Source organism: Lissotriton vulgaris, chromosome 5 (genome assembly GCF_964263255.1).
Source record: "Lissotriton vulgaris chromosome 5, aLisVul1.2, whole genome shotgun sequence".
NCBI classification, from domain to species: Eukaryota; Metazoa; Chordata; class Amphibia; order Caudata; family Salamandridae; genus Lissotriton; species Lissotriton vulgaris.
The window spans coordinates 1,992,354,520-1,992,371,227 of record NC_141693.1 but is presented as its reverse complement, the minus strand read 5'-3'; the positions used below and the strand labels follow the sequence as shown (position 1 = coordinate 1,992,371,227).

Below are 16,708 nucleotides of genomic sequence, written 5' to 3'. Positions count from 1 at the left end.
CCCCCTAAGAGCGGTAATGCAGTTGTTGTGAAGTACTGTCATCAACAGCGCCTCCTTCTAGACGGCTGCAACTGATTTTTTTATTGTATCAAAATATAATAAAGTGCATGCATGTTTGCCATCACCTCTCCATGAAACTGGTGTGGGGGCATGAGAGAGAGTGCAGTGTTTCCATAATATTTACAAGCATGTGTGACAAACACATGCCTAAGCAGTGCTGTGCTGGGTCTGCTTCTTTCCTATGCTGGGCCGGGGATAGACTACACACAGCACAATAGGACGCGTTGTGGGAGAAACAATCCCTCTCTTCTCTCCCAAACTTTCTTTTCAGGAGTTGGGGTCACGTGTCTCACGTGCTCACTCAGTGCATTTCAACTTGGCTCATTCTCCCCTTCCATGGTCCAATGGTAGTGGCCACCGCTGCACGCGCCAAAGGTCACTATAGCGACAGAGGCTTGAAATTCAGTCAAAGGTGCTGGAGAGTCTTGGGGTGCTCTGCAGTAAGAAGTGATCCGGGGAGCAAAGACTAAGAAATATGAAAACCGGTAATTGAAAAAACACTCCGAGTAGAAAACCTGCCAGAGAATATTTAAATGCGCAATACTAATTTAATTTCTGATCGATGCACGCTCACTCATACGACGAAATCGAAGCTGTACTATTTTCACAGGATTATTCAGTCTCCTTGAAAACTATCAATCATTACAATGGTGACTATATTTTGAGCCGCCAAAGCAGGGCATTGGGTAAAGTTTTCAATAAGCAATAAACGCGCCTCGGTTCGACCTCATGGGCTACGATACTGCCACTGCGCAAAGCTATCAATGGTAATGTAAATGACATGCCCACTCGTCGTATACCTCGTGTTAGAGAGAGCAAGGAAACCATGTATCCGTGTGAGGCGTTAGAATAGCACTGTTGACTTATGTCAGTCAAAATAAAGGATGTAGTGGCGTAGTATCCTCAATTTCGATCAGCTCCCTGGCGCCAAACGTTTCCCTGATACGCGCAGAGGACTCTGGGAAATTGCATGGTAATTAGCTAGTTAGCCTGAGCACTCGACTGGTTCCGGTGCGTTGTAGAAATGGAAGCAGCAGCTTCATCACAGGCACTATGGGGCAGATTTACAATAACTGGCGCATCCCTGCATATCAGCAGGGATGCGTCAGTTATTGTGCTTCACGGCTCCGCCACCATGCATGCGTGGCATTTACAATGCACACCATGGCGCAAAAACGGACAGATGAGTGACATATTGCATATAGCTGGAGTTGTGTCGCAAGCACAACGCAGCTCCAGCAAGGCTCTGGGGTGCACTAGCTTTAAAATTCTGCGTCAATCCTTATGCCTGCTCCAAGCAGGCGCAGGGTTTCGACGCAGCATGGGCTCAAAAGTGACTGAGTGAAATCTTGTAGATTTCACTCAGCCACATTTAGGAGGCGTTGCTGCGCCGAAACGACGCCCCCTGCGCAGGATCGCCTACTTCTGGCACAGGGCTTTACAACGTGACACATCTCCCAGATTGGGTGCAGCTCGCTGGCACCCTTTGGGCAGCTTACTGTCGACCTTTGGGCAGCACGCAGTCAGACTTTTGGCAGCTGGCTGGCACTCTTTGGGAAGCTCGCTGGTGCCCTTTGGGCAGATTGCAGTCACTCTTTGGGCAGCTCGCTGGTGCCCTTTGAGCAGCTCGCAGTCACCCTTAAAGCAGCTCGCAGACGCCCTTTGGCCAGCTCGCTGTCACCCTTTGGGCAGCTTGCTGGCACTCTTTGAGCAGCTCGCAGGCACCCTTTGGGCAGCTCGCTGGCACCCTTTGGGCAGCTCGCAGTCTCCCTTTGGGCAGCTCGCTGGCACCCTTTGGGCAGATTGCAGTCACCCTTTGGGCAGCTCGCAGTCTCCCTTTGGGCAGCTCGCTGGCACCCTTTGGGCATCTCGCAGTCACTCTTTAGACAGCTCGCTGGCAACCTTTAAGCAGCTCGCTGATGCCCTTTGTGCAGCTCGCTGCCACCCTTTGTGCAGCTCGCTGTCACGCTTTGGGCAGCTCACAGTCCAACATCTCCCTTTAGTTCTGCTTTAGCCCATCTTTATTGTTTCACCTAATGTAAGGCCCATTTGAGTACTTGCCGCCCTCACCCAAACCAGCTGCTCGGATTGGCTGAATTCAGCTTAGCCCTGGGCGAGGAGGGGTGAAGCGGGTGATAGCAATACCAAACCCCAGCACAAGCAGCATGAGACTGCCCACCGAAACCACCCTGCCTGCCTTCTGCAGCTCCACACAGAACTCCTATCCTGCACTACCAGTCCTGCCAAGTACCACGCATGTGGCGTTATATTAACACATTTTAATGAGGTGGTCTGCATTACCACATTGAAATGCATTAATCACGCACTTTGAGCTGTGAGTGGTGAGGCAGGGTGGCCTCGACCGCCTAAACTGCCGAATTAGGGGCGGCCGTCCTCGGGCTGCAGCTCAGGAGGGATGGCAGGAGGATTAAGAGCTCTGGAGTCGGCCCCCAGAGCCTGCGTGCCTGCCACTTGGGCGCTGCTGTGTGAATCTTCTGGTGTGGCATGGCTGTGAGGCCGCTTGTGTCCCGGATGCATTTGCGGCCCCAGTGTGTTGGGCGGCTGCTGCGTGGTGGTTCTGGTGGTTCTGGTGGGAGCCGGGAAGACAACAGGGTCATCCGCAACCAAGAGGTGAGTGCATGGAAACTGAGCAACCCCTGGCTAGGTGGTTGAGTGCATGGTGCGCTGTCCCTCATCGCCAATTGTAGTATCTTCTGGCTGCCCGTGGTCCTATGCAGCAGGGCGGTGATTGGGTAGGCCGTGCTAGCAATGGCTTAACACACAGGTTCTTGGATGCTGCTGAACTGCCCAACTCTGGGCTCCACTCTTCTATTTATGCCCTTGGGTCTCCTGACCTCCGGGGCGCAAACATTTCCCACTCTCAAGGCTAGCTAGGTCATAAAAGTTCTTATCTGCAATCACAGGGTACCCTTCACCCACAAAAGGTCCAATCCACAGATGCCAAGAGAGGCAGTCCCTCGCCCTAAGGACAGTCGTCTCTGCCTTCATTTCTGGAAGCCAACACTCTTTACTCACAAGACCAATAATCTGCAGTTACAAAAGGAGGGTGGTGCAACCAATGAGAGAATCCTATCTACAGTTACCACTGGAGGGAGCCTTTCACTCATGAAAGGCTCCCCACCTGCGATCACCACCAGAGGGAGCCCTCCACCCACATCATGATTATATCACACCAGCGGCTGTAATGTCTGACCCTCTCTCGGAGTGAAGCGAGTGGGTCATTTAGAAGGGATGATGTCACTGTTGTCCCCCAGGGTTCTAAGAGTGGTTGTATAGCCCCAGGGCACAAGTCCTAGAAAATAAAAGTGGGGGGGACTAATCACGTTAGGCAGTAGGCAGTATGCAAATGACATCATGATGCATGACATCTCCTTGCGTGACATCACGGCACCTGGCATCGCATGTGGAATCACAGGAAGTGGCATCACAACCCATGACCTCACAGGAAGTGACATCAGATCTTAAGAACTCTCACATATGTTTTGCAGGTCTATCATGAGTACATTTGAACCTATTGCAATATTTAAAAATTAGATTTTGTGTTGAAGTTGTGCCAAAAAATGACACAACTCCTAGGCAAAATCTGGGCCTCAATTTATACACTTATTTAAAAAAAATACCCTGCCACAAAGAAATTGGCAACAAGGAGAAATGTGGCAGTAAATCTGTTCTGCTTAATTGGTTGTAAAGTGTGCATTTTAAAATATCGTATGGGGTTAAGGCAGCTGCAGAGAACTTTGTGTTCCAGCTAATTCTCGGAATAACAATAATGTTAAGATAACTCTGGAGGTTAAGGCATTTGAGGAGAGATCTGTGTTTTGTCTAGTCACAGTTTTGAATCAAAGTACTGTAGAGGTTTAATATGTCCTCCGCAAAGCACATCATGTGACCCACAGATGAAGGATTTTTATTTTATGCAAATCGTTAACTGCTTTTCACACAGAGATCCTGTATTACTTTCAGTTCATAAACTGTAATCCTTCTAATGCATCACAGAGAGGTATGAAGGACATGTGGCTCCTACATCTTGTAACCCTCACTATCTTATGTGACACATCCTTACATTGATTTACACACATATGATTTATTGCCAATGTATAATGTGTACGTGTGATGTAAAGTGCTCTGATACCCTGCATTGAGATGAGTAGCACTATTGCGCTATAAAACAAATAAAACAAAATAGTGGTATTTAAATGGTTATTTGTGTAAATACTGGGACAGACCAACTCATCTGACATTCTTACAGTATATGCATATCTCTTATATACAGAGAGTGAAGAAAGTGAAAAGCATGCCTCGCTTAACTACCTGTGAAGTGATAAGCTGTGTGCCTTAGTTTCCCCTCCATTGTATTCAGTGTAAGGCTCCATATAGCTCCCAGCTAGGAAATTTCAACAAATATTTTTTGGGCCCTTTTGATGTGCCCAGCTGGAATCCGAAAAGCCCTCTCCCTCGCCTGCACGTTGCTGCTTGAAAGGAAAGCAGACAACGTGCAGGCACTAGTGAATGTCTTCCGGTGTTTGAAAGTGACACCGAGACAGTTTAGCATATTTCTGTGGGTCCCAACCTCGGGCATGGTAGATGGTGTCCACCCTGTGAAAAGAGTGAGTGGACATCGTCTACGGCATGTGACTTGTGCCCTCTTTAGCTCGGATGTTAAGTGATTTGTGGCCAGATGTACGAAAGCATTTAACATTTCTTAACATACCAAATCGCTATTTCAGACTGTTAAGCAATGTTAAATGGGTTTTCCATATTTACAAAGGCCATTTGGGAATCGCAAAATGTGATTTCTACAAGCTAGATATCGCATTTTGCAATACCCAGATAGGAAATCGTAAATAGGGATTTCCTAAGCACATGTACAAAGCATTCCCAAAATACGAAATGTGCATTTAGGAAATGCAATTACAATCGACTCCAATTTGATGGTAACCATGTGCAATAAAAAGAAAAAGCACCCAATATGCTTTTTTAAAAGGGTTATAAAGAGCATGTGTGTGCTTTACATGTGCACTACTTTTTACGGGGTGCATCAAGGGGGTCAACTCACAAATTAGGAAATGTAAAACCATTCATTCCTATGGGGGGAAAGAATGGCTTGATATTTTTCAAATAGCGATTTCCTAATAGCGATTCCTACTCTTTAGGAGTCGCTATTTTTTTACATACCATTTTGCATATCCTAAATAGCAATTTCTTAAGATTTGCTATGTAGGAAATGCAAAATTGGAATTTCTTACATCTGGCCTTTGGTCAGTAGAAGAGGACCGCGAGCAAGCAAAAAATGACTGCTACGCGTGTTTGCACTGTGTTACGTGCAATTCACGAAGAAGCGCAAACTGCGCAAACTACGCGAGCGTAGCCTAGTGCTTCGCCAAGGGTTAGGCAAGATTAGTCACCGCAACGTGAGATCCACTTCATAACCTACAGAGAATCGAACAGAGCCCCGTGCCCGCATCACAAAAGACACCTCTCAACCACAAGATATTTTCACCACCACCAGAGGGAGCCCTGCACCCAGAAGACGCTCCTGTCCTTAGCTTCCACCAGAAGGCACTTCTCAACCACAAGATGCTTCTGGGCACTTCCCAACCACAAGATGCTTCAGTCCACTTTCATCTCTGGAGGCCAACCTTCCACTCGAGATGATTCCATCCATGGCCACTACCAGAGGGAGCCCCTCACCCCCAATATGTCTCTGTCACCACCAGAGGGCGCTTCTCACCTAGTTAAGAGTTCAACTGCCTGTTACAATCACAGGGCAGGGAACACCCACGAGACGGTCCCACTTCCACTTACCAACTGGGGGTCCCTCTCACTCGCAGGATTACCCATCACCACCAGAGGGCGCTCCATCTAGGCTGCCTTTCTTTTCCCATCACACTCACCAGCTCCCTCTGCTGTTGCTACCTTCTCAAAGCCATTTTTGGGTTGATTTCCAAGATGGGGAATTTCGTGGTCCTATCCTGCACAAGAGGTAAGAGGTGCATTAGATGGAGCCCAAGGTGGGCAGCGCCAACTGTAGTGACCAGGTACCCCAGATTACAGAAAAAACTCCAAGGCATTTAGAACGCCTCCGCCAGACTCATCCTAGACATACCCCGCCACGACCACATTTCCGGTCACCTGAGTGACCTTCATTGGCTCCCCGTCAACAAGACAATAACGTTCCGTCTTCTCACCCACGCACACAAAGCCCTCTACGACCTAGGACCCAAATACCTCAACACGCGCCTGACCTTTTACACCCCCACCCGCCAACTACGATCGTCCAATCAAGCCCTCGCCACGATTCCACGTATCCGTAAAACCACCATGGGAGGAAGATCTTTCTCCTACCTGGCGGCCAAAACCTGGAACTCTCTCCCCACCCACCTCCGCCTTACACAGAACCACCTCTCCTTCAGAAAACAACTCAAAACTTGGCTATTTGATAAGTAACAACCCCCCCCCCCCCCCCTCCCCCTCAAGCGCCTTGAGACCCTCCGGGTGAGTACTGCGCTATACAAATTTTAACTTGACTTGACTTGACTTGTCTTCTTCGTGCTTCATATTCATGCACTGGGAAGAATGCTCACATGTTCATGTGTGCCCCACCCCACCACACATTTATGCACAGGCTTGCCACCTCATATTTACTGTTCCATCCCCAGGGTTATACTCCCATACACCCACCTCAATGCAGCCATTTTGAGAATACTAAGCAATTGTGAAGTTAAATGGTCTCAGATGGTGCTCATAGCTTAAAGGAGCCAGGGCACAGGAAGATGCAGCAATTTGCCCAGGATCACAAGATTTAGTCAAGTGTGGCAAGCAGGACTCAAAGGCAGGGACTGTGGCTCTGAAGTCTCGAGATGAACCAAGAGACTACATCCATCTCCTCCTTTCGTTATTTTCATGCCTACAAACAGTTTATAAGTAGGGCGGAGAGGTGTGGTGCAGTGGCCAGAGCTGCTGGCTCTGGAGCATGAGGCTCACGGTTCGATCCCCATCCCCGGCGGCTGCTCAGCTCAGCACCCGTGACTCTAGGCAATAACTCACTTAGGCCCACATGCATCAAGCATTTTTGGAGTCACAAACGGTGCGAATCCTTAAAATCGGCCGTTTGCGATTCCATAAATGCTTTTTGAGATGCAAGATTGTTGTTGTGGCTTTTCGCATTTTAAGAAATCGCAAGTACATTTGCGATTTCTTAAATGTCTCGCAGTTTATGCGATTCGCATTTTTTTGCGAATTTTTCCAATGCATCAAAAATCGCAAATTGCGATTTTTAATAAAATCGCAAATTGCATTTCCAAAAATAAGAAGCTGTCAGAGTTGGTGTTAAATTTTCGCAGCCATTGGGAAACTTGTGTTCTTCAGGGAAACAGCTGTAGTGGGCCTTTAGGGAACTGGAAGAAGCTTTTCAAAATGCCGGATTTCTATTTTTGTAAATAAAAAAAACCTTAAATGTAAAAATATGACACAGGCTGATGGTTTCTGACCTCACACATGCACACAATGGTTTTTAAAAAATGTTACACGAGGGATGTCCTGAACAAATTCTCCCTTCCATACACAACACAATGGTGAATTTTGTAATGTAGGTAGGCAAAGTTGCACATAATGTAATTATACATTTAGGCTGTTTCTTCAAAAAACAATTCTTCTTGGAAATTGATGATGTTAACAGTTTAAAGGCATTTGGGTGTGCAAATAAGAGAGTCATATATGTTTAGAATCTCTCATCCATCTCCACTGCTCTTTAGGGCAGAACACATATTATAAGTGCCTTGCTGATTGGCAGCTACAGTATATAAGGCAGGTGTCTTTCAAGTTCCCTCTTTTGATGGGCTTCACAGAACTCCCAGGAGCATTGCACAATGGCAGCACTTTTCTTTTTGGATCGCCGCCACAGATTGAGAGTAGCTGCAGGATGGAGGAGAAGGCAGATACAAGAGAGAATTTTTAGAGTACGCATAACCTAACTTGGGCAAAGTGATGATGAGATTTATGATAGGTACCGGCAGACTGGTAATTTAATTTTAGATTTAATTAATGATTTAGACCCTATTTTGCAAAGGGAGATTCGCAGGACAAAAGCAATACCTACTCATGTACAAGTCCTGTGTTCTCTACACCTTCTAGCTTTTGGTTCTTTTCAGGGAGTAGTAGCCATTGCTGGCGGTGTCTCCCAGAGCTCCCTTTCAAGATTTTTTAATGCTTTTTTGGATGCTATGTTGCATAGAATAAGGAATTACATAAAGTTTCCAAATTCTCAACAGGATTTGTTGAAAACTAAAGTAGATTGTTATAATATGGCACATTTCCCACATGTAATAGGCTGTGTGGATGGGACACATGTACCTATTTGTCCGCCCTCAGAAAATGACTATATATTCCGTAACAGGAAATCTTTCCACTCACTTAATATTCAAGTGATATGTAACTCAAAGACCATTATCACTGACATAGTTGCTAGTTACCCTGGCAGTGCCCATGATTCATACATCTTTAAGCACAGCGCAATACATGCAAGACTTCTTGCTGGACAGTTTGGAGATGGTTATTTGCTAGGTAAATATGGAAAATCAATTTTTATTCAATTTGGAAAATTCATACTCTTTCACTGCTTTAGTAATGTCATTTATATATCCATGTTTCTTGAAAGGTGACAGTGCCTATGGTGTCAGGTTTTACATATTGACTCCATACCTCAACCCAGCAACTAGAAAGGAGCAACATTACAATCAAGCTCACAAATCAACTCGCAATGTCATTGAGAGAACCTTTGGAGTTCTAAAACAAGGTTCCGCATACTGCATAAGACTGGTGGAACTTTGCAATATAATCCCAAAGTTTGCTGTAAAATAGTTGCTGCATGCGCAATGCTACACAACATGGCAACAGAGAGAGGCATACATTTGGAAGAAGAAGATGTCTTACCGCCAAATGACAATCAACCACAGCAACCCCCAGCCAGACAACATGGACCAGAAGCAGCAGAAGGAAGGAGAGGAAGAGCTGAGATTACACAGAATTATTTCTGAGAAAGGTACAATGCTTTATTTGTGTTAATGGCAGAAAAATAATATTAATTTCTTTCAACAAATTTAAGATGATGTGCTTTCAAAATACCTTTTTCTGCAAATAACTAAATCAAATAATGACATGTTTAATGGAAGTAATTCTTGTAAAAATGTAACTTTTTGTAAATGCAACATTCTTCAAATAGTCATGCATGGGAAAAACATTGATATCATGTTACTTTTTACGCCCGCGCACACCTAAAGCCTTCCCAACATTTTTATCTTTCTCCAAAACCATTGGGCACCCTTTTTTCAGCTTCCTATTGCCAGGGCCGGCTCCAGGCTCATGGTGGCCCTGTGCAGGCAGTGTAGGTGGGGGCCACGGAAGAGGGGGTCCGGACGGGGCAGAGGAAGGTGTTTCATAATTAAAGCATCTCTTTAGAATACATGCTGTTTTAGGAAGACCACTTTATTCATTTCGTCTTCCGTCTTTAGGGGATTTCTTTCTTAGCATTTTTGCTTTTGGTGTAAATGAAGTATACATAGATAAATATGTTGGCTCTAGCAACAGCAAGTGCACAGTATGCCATGTTATATGTATTTTCATATAGCTAGGGCAACGCTGAAGGCAGGGTGTGTGAGAAAAGGCTTCTGGCCTATGTTTATATGCCAAATTAGAGGAAATAGTGAATTGTGATTGCTGGATTGTTAGCCGACCTATGTATGTGTTTGTTTCACTTGGCTGGACTGTTGGCCCCAAGCCCATCCCTTTAATTCAACACCTGTCCCACGACCGTCCCACCATTGCACAGACGCCATCAGATGAGTTTTCAGTGCTAAAGGCGGTATTCAATAATACGTTGATCCTATAATCTATAAAATTGTAGAGTGCTGCTAGGAAAGCATTTTGCCTTCATGCCTAAGAAAGACATTTCACAATTGCCGTTCTCCTTTTGTAGAGGTACTTTGCCACAAGAGACACCTTTGTTGTTAATTGAGGCACACCACATTAAAAGTGAGACTGGCATGAAAGGCATAGGATTATGATTACCGTTGACTTTATTTCCCCGTGTGATTTCAAAATGTCGTACTTGGGCCTCATGAGTCGGCCGGGCGGGCCGGCCATGCCATGACGCGAAATTGGGTAAAGGGCTGCCTAGTAGTTAGTTTACAAGCAGCACGTCGAGCACCACCACACTCGTGCTTGTACATAAATTAAGTGAGTGCCACAAATGTCAAAAACAAATAATCCAGTCCAGACAATGAAATATAATCAATGAAATTAATCTTTCGGTACATGACGTTTGTACATAACATGATCATTCTGCCCTTACCCGCCAGGTCACAGGACAGGTGCGCAGCGTACACAGTAGGGGTATAACTGACAGAAACAACGTGAATATGGGTGAGTGAAGGTGTGTGTTAATGGTCTGGGGTGACTGTGTGTGCGTTCGCGTTATGTTAGTGAAAAGGTTGAATGTCTGAATTAATGGTGTGCGGCTGAACGGGATTCTGTGAACTGAGTGGGCTTCCAGAGAATGGGTGGGTGCACGATTCACTGTGACTGAGGGAATGAGTAAACCGGGGTTGGAGCTTAGATTTCTCGAGTAGCGCTCGCTGCTGACCTCCAGGCGCTTTGTGACTATGTGGATTGTGGGTTACGTGTTACTTAAAGGTAGGCGCTATTCATTTAAAGCGCCTGCAGTTATTGGATTGCATCTGCGCCCGGTGAACATGTCATGATGTCAGGGTGTGTGGTATTACCCATCTGGACAGGCTTCCAGTTCTCTACCTCGAAGGATAACGGGTCGCGTGTGCCCTGCCTTGGTCCCAGCACCGCACCCACAGACCACCCCAGCGGAGGCTCACTGTACAGACCTCACGGTTATACCGAAAACACTACAATTGAAGGACGCAGAACCCCATCTTTTCACTGCCCCGCAGGGCTGATTAGAGACAGCTCGTATAGTCGGATTAAAAGCCCCACTGGTGCGATAAAACCTACACATTTCTTATTAAAGGACTCTTTCTTGTGGGGGGGGGGGCTCTGGAGCAGGGTCTGAGGCAGGCAGAGGCAGGAAACCATCAGGCACCTCCGATTGTTCCAACACATGCGTTTCCACTGAAGGGCGCGTGTTTCAAGCAGTGCACAATGGGGGCTTAGGGACAAACATGCAGCGCACCGGGCCAGCATCCCCTTGGAAGAGTGGGGTACATGTGCCTTGGGCCCCGCAGCGCCCCGGGCCAGCTCTGCCGCATCACCCCTCGAAAGAGTGGGGTACATGTGTGCTGGGCTTTCCCTGAGCGCCGTGCCAGGGCTGGGCGGTCTCACTCAACAGTACCCCTCAGAGGAGTGGGGTACGTGTGTACTGGAGACCCCCTAAACACTAGGCCATTTCTCTGCTGTCTCAGACGGCAGCCTCCTGGGGTATATAAGTACTGGAGACCTCTAAGCACTAGACCAGCTCGGGCTGCCTCAAACTGCAGCACGCCTGTGGAAGAATGGGGTACGCATGTTCTGGTTCCCCCCTGAACACCGAGCCAGGCCTAGGGTGTCTCAGGCCACTTCACGCCTCGGGAGAGCGGAGTAGATGTGTTCTGGCGGCGCCTGAAACTCGCCTGTAACCCACACTGCCCCTGACTTGACCTTAGCTTGGCCGTCCACTGAGCCCCGGAGACAGCTCAATGGGTTAACGCTCACGAAAGCAGCGATCTGCGTGTAACCTCCGTGCTACGGATAGGAATCATGCGTGATGGGCTCAGCCGTTCATTGCCCTCGGAGGGTTGTACTATGACCATGTCTGCTTCCGCTATCAGTCTTGGTGTAAATTTAGTGAAGCGCCTAGACATTCCTGGATGGATACTGCACGCTATATAAACACAGCAATTAGTAGAGCGAGACTACGTTGGGTATCCCAAGAGGAAACATGGAAATAACAACCCTGAATGAATGAAATGAAGTCTCAAAGGGAGGCTGGGAGGAAGGGGTAGGAGTGTGGGGTATCGGGTATGTGTAAAACTGGAGGCTGGGCTGCGTTGAGAGTAAGCGGCCGGCGGGTCAATGACACAGGACCTGTGTTTTCCTGTCTGCTGTCACATTCTAGGGGTCTCCGTCCCCAGTTCTTTCTCATCTCCTGCTATGAGGTAATGCTCCGCTAGTAACACCTATGAAAAACGACCAATCATTTAAATTTTGATCCAGCAAGCATTTGCTAATATAAGCAACTGTTTTCACCCTCCTAACTGGTATTTATGGTAGCTTAGACGTGAGAGATAAATGGTTTGCCCAGGATGACACACACAATATGGCCTACTGGGAGAGCCGGGATTTAAAAACATCAGGACCCACAGTCTGTTGTCTAAAATGCTGGCACCAGTCCCAACCGCTCAGTTAAACAGCTCAGCGGGATAGGCGCATGCTGCGGAGAGTTAGATATCACTTGTTAACTACACTTTAATCTCCCGACAATTGTAACTCAGCAGGTCACCCGCTTTGGACTCATGACATGATCAGCAATAAATCGGGCAATAAAAACACATATCCTTGCATTAGGTTTGTGGTGTGTGAAGCGGCGATAGCAACATCCACACAAGACCCCAGTCTGAGATCTGAGCTCGGTTGTTGAGAGAAGGGTGCGCTGCGTTTAAAAAGTTGTTTCCACAGGTCTTTGCACACGCTCAGCCTCTGACTAAAACACGTCACCCCCGAAGTCATCATGTCATATCCCCAAAAGATGAGAAATATTCCTGGCCCATTATTTCCACTCTCACACAATCCGCACACCTCTTCAAAGCGCCAAGTATTTTTATATTATCAGAGCGCTATAGAAACAGCATCATGTAATGTAATATACATTTTCAAGTTCCGCGTACATGAGCATGCTATTAATGACACCGCACTATATGTACACGTAACGCATTTAAACACAGAGCCCTCCTATTAAATCAATTATTAAATGCCCGATCAAAACGAGATCCCACAAAATTCGCATCGTTGTGGCGGCCCCTGGGGTTTGGCGGCCCTGTGCAGGTGCACACTTTGCACATGCCTTGGGCCGGCCCTGCTATTGCTACGTCTTGTCCCAGCAATGGCACACTCAGGTGGGTCTACAATTTTACGACCCTCAACACTGTCAAAATTAGAAAAAGTAATCCCTGGTGGGTCACTACTGTTTGAAGCATGTACTAATTCATTCCCTCTCACCATTCCCCTTGAAATTTCAACAAAAACATTATTTAACTTTTCCTGCATGACAACATTTTGTTTGCAAATTTTTGCAGCACAATTAGAAATACGTGACAACTGTCTGTTCTGACCATGTAAGCTGGTCATTAGCCTCAGGTGCCTATTCAAACTTTCCTTATGTTGCATTTTCATTACTGTGCACATTGATTCTAAAGACTTAGCAATCCTGTCAAGTTTCTCAGCAGTTGCCTCATGGCCATTTTTCAAAGCCTCAACCATCCTATTCATAGTGCTGTGAATTCCACCAAGTTGTTTAGACATATGTGCTATTTTGCCTTTATTAATTCTAACATCTTTGATTTGCAGGCACTGTATCTTCAATATTTTGTCCTCCACAACGCTGCCAGTGCTGGATCCCTCTTCAAATGTGGCCAAGTTGGATGTTTTAGAACGCTGCTATAAAATTGACTTTGCCTCCTTCGCCTACTAGGCCTTGCATTGGTGACTGTTGGTGTTGGTTCAGGTGTTGGCACTGGATTAGTTTGAACGTTACCCTCCTCTGAATCAGTTTGCAGTAACTGGCGTACTCTTTGTCTTTCATTCACTGGCAGATTAGCAGTGGAAGTACTTGGATTATTAGCCTCTTCATTTACATGGATTTCTAGGGTACTGAAATCCCGCAAATCTTGCTCAATTAATTCTTGAAGCAATTCTGTTTGAAAAAGTGCAAACATATTTTTACTTTAAAAATTGCTTCAAGGGGGGCAAGATGGCCGCCAAGGGATGCATTGAGTGAGCCGCACTCTCCTCCTCTCCACTGCCAGGCTTTCCCATGGTGAAATGGAATAACTAAGGTGCTTCTCCTGAGGTCGCTGTATGCCTTTCTTGTGTAGCACTGCGATATTCCCTTCCTGGGAACAACGAGGAAATACCATAACACGCACAGCCTTGCGTTTTAAGAGGAGAATAGTAGAAGCTGCTAGACTGGTACTAAAATCCTGGTTCAAGATGCCCCCTCGCCTGCAGCGTGGACTCGAGACCAAAGACGGCAAGGGAGGGAAACCGGCAGACATGGACACCAGTAAATGCCAAACGGTAAAAGAAAAAGAGAAAAGTAAAGCGGATTTAAAAGCTCCTGCCTCAAGTCTAAAGAAGTCAGCAAAAAGAAACGGAGCGGAGAGTGCAGCACCCGTAAGATATGCAGGACAAGTTATCAAGCCGAAAGCCAAGGAAAACGCGCTGCGGCAGCCTACGGTTACGGAAAGTTTTGCAAACACCCCAGCAAGTAGCGGACCCCCCGTAACCAAACCTGGTGCCTCTGCGGATCTTAGCGCAGGAGCAGGAGCGGATTCAGAAGTTGAAGTCGGCGTTGGAGGCGTTGGAGTCGGCGTCCTCAGCGTGGATGCTAGAGCCGGGCTCGGAGTCGGTGTCAGGGTTGCTAGGCAACCCGTAAGACCAGCAGTAACAGCAGGAAAGCCGTCCGCTGCAGTGCCTGCAGTCATCCCGGGTGAGAACAGTGATGCGGGCCTGGTGACTGCCGAGGGTGAGTCTGGAGGTTGCGCTGGGACTGGGTTGAAGCGGGGGACAGAGACGCATGATTCGAGGCAAATAGTAAAAACAATTATGAACAGAGGAGCGGGTAAAGAGCCTATAGATATGATTGACAACCGGGCTATGAATACTCAGCTACCGGACGAGCTACTGGATGAAACTCGAAGGTCTTCTATGCTGGCGCCAGGGCAGGGAGCTGAGTGGGGGTCCGAACTACCTGGCCAAAATTAAATGATGCAATGGAGGTTGTTGCAACTGTTGGGGATAATGAGGGTACACTGTTGCCTAAACCTCTAACTTGGGCAGAAACCATGGACTTAGATACGGAGAGTGGGGGAATCAAATCAGGAGGTGAATCCTCTACCTCTGCCGAGATTGGCATCGCTAGTGGTTCAGCCTCTGCAGAGAGATTTTACTCTGTTGATGAAGATACGCAGTCGCAGTCTCAGCCATCAGAGGGCTTTAGTTCTGATGAATCCACGGGTATTGACTCAGTCAGTAGCTCCCCAGCTAGGAAAACTTCACAGAAAAAACGCCTTTCTAAAAGGAAACCTTCCACTGCAAGTAGTACTACTGATCCTACTAAAAAACTAGCTTGGGATTATTCTACTACTACCTTTTCGTTTCTGGAGCAAGACAGTCCGGCAACACTGATTGGGGAACAAGGCTCTACTCAATCCTCTCAGCCTCCTGTTACGCTTGATCTTCTTTTTAATACCTTGAAATTAATGCAATCTGAGGCTAGAGGGGAGAGTAGGAGGGCGAGACAGGAATCAAGGAAAATACAGAATAAGCTTAGAACCATAAGTAAAAGACAAGATGAGATGGTTGAGAGAGTTGTACATGTAGAGGACCAGTAAAGTGGAAGACGACTTGAGAGACCTGAAATCATACAAGGAAGAGCATCAAAAGGTGGCAGAGGACGTCAACTGGAAGTTGGAAGACTTTGAGAACAGGCAGCGTCGCAATAATATCAGACTATTAGGCGTGGAGGAAGGTCTTGAAGGGGAGGACCCCAGGTTGTTTGTGGTAAATTTGTTAAAGGGGGCTTTTCCGGAGTTATCTAGTTGGCAGTGGGAAATTGAAATTCAAAGAGCCCATCGCTTCCCATTGTTCCTTAAAAGGGGTCAGACTCAGGCTGGAGCACAGGGTGGGCGCCCAAGGGCTCTGCTAATTTTTGTAGGGAATTTTCTCCTTAGGCAGTTGATATTGGACAAAGCGAAGCCAGAGTCGAGGCGTACTTATAACAATGTCACTTTTTTTGCAAGACCAGACTTTTGCCATGCCACAGTTGAACGTAGATGGAGGTTGAGGCAACTGATACCACATATTCAGGCTCTGGGCTCAGAAGCTTATTTGTTATATCCTGCAAAATTGAAAATTGTGACCAAGGGCCAGTTTAAATTTTTCTTTGCAGAGATTAAGGCGAAGGCTTACATGATGGAAGTTTTGGGTTATAAGGAGAACAAATAATGGATTTAAGTTTGATATGTTTGATATGCTGGTTGGCGGTGGGGAGGAGTAGCGGCTGCTGCTTCCCCGGCGTTCACATATAGGTCATGCGTGACCTATTTGCCTGTAGTGGGGGAGGGGGGAGGGGCAGTGGCAGTGTGGGGGGGTTCAGGGGGTGGGAAGGGAGGGGGAAGAGGGGGAAAAAATGGCACACATCATACACAGTTAAATGTAGTTTGAGGCAGCTACAGGTTTTGTACAAATGGAGAAAGAAGGAAGCGGTGGGTTTGGTTAAGAGTTGGAATTGGAAGCTGGTGCTAACCTTTGATGTTTTTTGATGACTTGTCGAATTTTGTCATTTAATGTTTGTGGCCTTAACGATCTCCAAAAAAGGTTGCGAGTTTCAGCATTTTGTAAATCAATG

The 16,708-nt window shown here is 46.8% G+C and overlaps 1 non-coding gene across 1 annotated transcript; it reads right to left on the bottom strand.

Moving 5' to 3' along the window:
• Window positions 1–680: 680 nt before the first annotated feature.
• LOC147717967 (U4 spliceosomal RNA) lies at window positions 681–820 on the bottom strand. The gene has a single exon (XR_015296310.1). It is a non-coding gene; the product is annotated as a U4 spliceosomal RNA (small nuclear RNA).
• Window positions 821–16,708: the final 15,888 nt, after the last annotated feature.